Raw genomic sequence first — 3,191 nt, 5'->3', positions numbered from 1 at the left:
GGCGGGCGGGCGGCGGGACTGAGCGGCTAGAGCGCCCCACTCTCCTCCGAGTCCCCCTCACTCCGACACGAGGCTCAGCACTGCCATTTTACCCAGCGCCGTCGCGGCCGCCCGAAAAACCCGGAGTGGAGCGCGGAGCGGGCGCAGGCCGTGGAATGGACTCGCTCCCTTCCCCTCACAAAGGAGGAGGGGAGAGAACGAGCCGCGGCGGCGGCAAGCCCTCAGCCTCTTTCGCTCGGCAGCGCCGCCGCCGAAGGCTTCGGGGAAAACCCGGCCCGGAGCCGGCGCCGCCGGAGCCTGCGCCGCCTCTCGCGCTGCGTTCCCGTCCCGGCCTGTCCCCTCCCGGCCGCCCCGAAGGGAGCGGGCCGCATGAACTTTACCCGCTCCTGCAAAATTGGCCTGAGCCCGAAACCGCGGCCGCCGCGGCCCGGGCCTGACCCCCTGGCACCGGGCCTGGTGTCTTGGCTGCGACTTAGCACGTCGCCAGCACTTTGCTGCTTCAAAGGCTCTCGCAGACCTGCTCGGGAGCCCCAGCTGAGGGGGCCCCGCTTTTCACCCCCTTGGGCTAGCCCCAAAGGAGGACTGACCATTGTTCAGACTCGCCGTCCTCCCGGTCCCTGCCCTTATTAGCCCGCCCTGACAAGGCCCTGGGGGCATGAGGTCTGGATTAGCCCCATTTTACCGACTGACAGAAGGGAGGGGACTGCCCAGGTCACTCAGAGTCAGAGGGCAGAAGAATGTGGCTGTGAAAAGTGGAGTCACCAAAGCTGCATCTTGTCTACTTAGCCAAAGAAAAGGAGAGAGAGAAGGAAAACACTCCAGTTGTGAGCAAATTCAACAATGGGATCAGAGTGTCAGAAGGCGTTGGGATCAAACGTGGGCATCCCACCACCTCATTTTAAAGATGGTGGCTACTGATCCTTGGGGGCCTAAGACAGTCCTCCAGGCCCACCAAGCTCCGTGAGCTCTTCCTGGGAACCGGGCTCACAGGGTCAGCAGCCCAGTGTCCTGGCAGAACCTCAGAAGACTGGGAACAGCCCACAGCAGGGGCTCCAGGGACTGGCAGAACCTCAGTGTCCAAAACCACTGCAGAAGAGGGATGCAGAAAATGGAAACCGTTTTCTCTTTAAAGAGAGGAAAAGCAGAGCCTAAGAGGTCACAGAAAGCGGATGCCCCTCAGATCTGTTGTCTGTCCCAAGGTGTAAAGACTCCTTGAAGTTTACCAGAAACCCTAAGGCCAGGTTTATCTGAAAAGATCAAGGCATTCAGAGTTGTCGCCTCTACAGGCCTTGCCAACCTCACAGCAGCCTTTTCTTCTCAGGCAGGCTTGGAATGCTGTGACAGGGCAAGCTAGGAGAAACCAGAGGGAATGCCTGCTTCTCACCAGGCCAGGGGGCCGGCATCGCCCACAGAAGCCCCCTTCCCCCTCACACTGCATAGATGGAGACTTGGGGCCACAGGCCAGCTTTTTAGAACTTGTGGATTCCACGGCCCCTAGAGTTCTGACCACTCTGTAGGTCACCACAAATGATCCCCAAAGGCTAAGTTGAGTTCTACCCCCAAGGAAAATCAAGAACGTTCTACACTCCAAACCTTCCTGGTGATCTACAGTGGGGACCCGGCCTGAGCCACAATGCTTACCCATCCCCCAACCAAGAACCAAACGAACCTGCCAAGATGATGGGACTGGCTGGTGTGGACCAGGGTTCTCTTTCCTTCACAGTCCTCTGGAGCAACAACTCCACTGGTGCATTAGGTCCTACAAACCAAATTATAGGCTGCCTCAGAAATGGAGCTTTGCTATTTAATCAACGGCCTCAGAGCTGCCAAACAGTCCTGAGTCCCGCACACAAATGAGGAATTTTTTACATGCAATTACCCTGCCATTTTCCTCAGAGCTGGGGTGTAATGGGAAACCTGGAGCCCACTGAAAATCTGGAAGCCAGAATGGATTCGTCTTCAGGGAAAGTCCACATGGCCTTCTTCCATGGCCGGGAATATGAAAAGCGCCAAAATCCCTTTCCCTACACGTGGTCACGCTGTTTTGAAAACAGCCACCATTTTAATCTAGCAGTGAGGCAAAGTGCATAAAATATATCCACCTGGGTCAGGAGAGCGAGTGTGCTTCTCCCCTACTTTTCTTTTTTTTTTAAATGCCAAATCTTTGGAGTCTTCCACTCAAAGCTCTACAGCATTAAGCTCGGGACTGCTGGGCTGAGGAACTTTCTTAGAAACTGGTCCATCCGCTTTCCCCAGGGGCACAGGGACGGGAAAGGGGGAGGGGAGGAGCGGGCACGTGGCTGGCCCGAGCAGCGAGCCCCCGACTCGGGGCTGTGGGTCCTCCCCTCGGTATTTTTCCCCCCCACAGCCCCTGCCTTTTCACCCCACACCCAGGCAGCTCAGGAATCCCGGCGCAGATTAGGAGGCTAGGACAGCGCTCCCCTCACGAAAGCGCCCCTGCCACCGACAGCCTGATGGCAAATATGGACTGAATCGTTGACATGGAAACCGGACTAAAGTCTCGTTCGCTCGCTCTCACAAGAGAGTTCTTATCGCCGAGCCCGGCAGGACGGCACTCAGCAAAGGCGGACCGGATCCGGGACTGCGCGGATCGGGTGCCGCTTCTAGGCGCCGGAACTCCGGCGACTGCCACAGCCAAGGAAAGGGGGCTGGGCTGCCGGCAGCCGGCGGCTGAAAATGGCAGAGGATGTGCTCTCATTTTCTCGAGCTGCACAGCGTGCGTGGATTGGGCCCGCGGATGAGGGATGAACCTAGGAAGATCCCACACAGTCAACCGCAAAATGTGGAAGCTGGGCCCGGAGGGCTCGCTAGAAGAAAGAAACGCTTGTAGGGAGGACCAGTGCTTCCTCCCTCGCAGTTTGCTCACTCTCTATTCCTGAAACACAAAACTCCTCAAACAAACAAAAGGTCGGCCTCGCCTCCCCGCAGGCCTCCGGCCCCTGCTCCACTCGGGCCAGGATGGCGCTGGCCACGGGGAAGGGTTCGGGGCTCCGGGCTGGGGCGTGCAGAGCCGGGCTGTGGCCCCCGCACATTCCCGCCGCGCCGCCGCAGCAGACATCCAGCCGAGCGCTCTCAAGTGCGAACTGGAGCTGCGAGTTTGAGCAAAAGGGCAACTGTGTCAGTTGACGGAAGCCAGAAGCAGAGTTCAAAGCCTGGCGTGGATTTCCGTC

The 3,191-nt window shown here is 58.6% G+C and overlaps 1 protein-coding gene across 1 annotated transcript in view; it reads right to left on the bottom strand.

The window, feature by feature from the left end:
* Nucleotides 1–2,948, bottom strand: part of Arid1a (AT-rich interaction domain 1A) — an 80,478-nt gene extending 77,530 nt beyond the window's left edge. Inside the window, exon 1 of the mRNA XM_026782313.1 lies at nucleotides 1,670–2,948. The gene's annotated coding sequence lies outside the window, so the exon portion shown is untranslated. The remainder of the gene's footprint in view (nucleotides 1–1,669) is intronic.
* Nucleotides 2,949–3,191: the final 243 nt, after the last annotated feature.

Source organism: Microtus ochrogaster, chromosome 10, assembly GCF_000317375.1.
Source record: "Microtus ochrogaster isolate Prairie Vole_2 chromosome 10, MicOch1.0, whole genome shotgun sequence".
In the NCBI taxonomy this organism is placed as follows: Eukaryota; Metazoa; Chordata; class Mammalia; order Rodentia; family Cricetidae; genus Microtus; species Microtus ochrogaster.
Note: the sequence above shows the minus strand (reverse complement) of the source record. Positions and strands in the feature narration are given on the sequence as shown.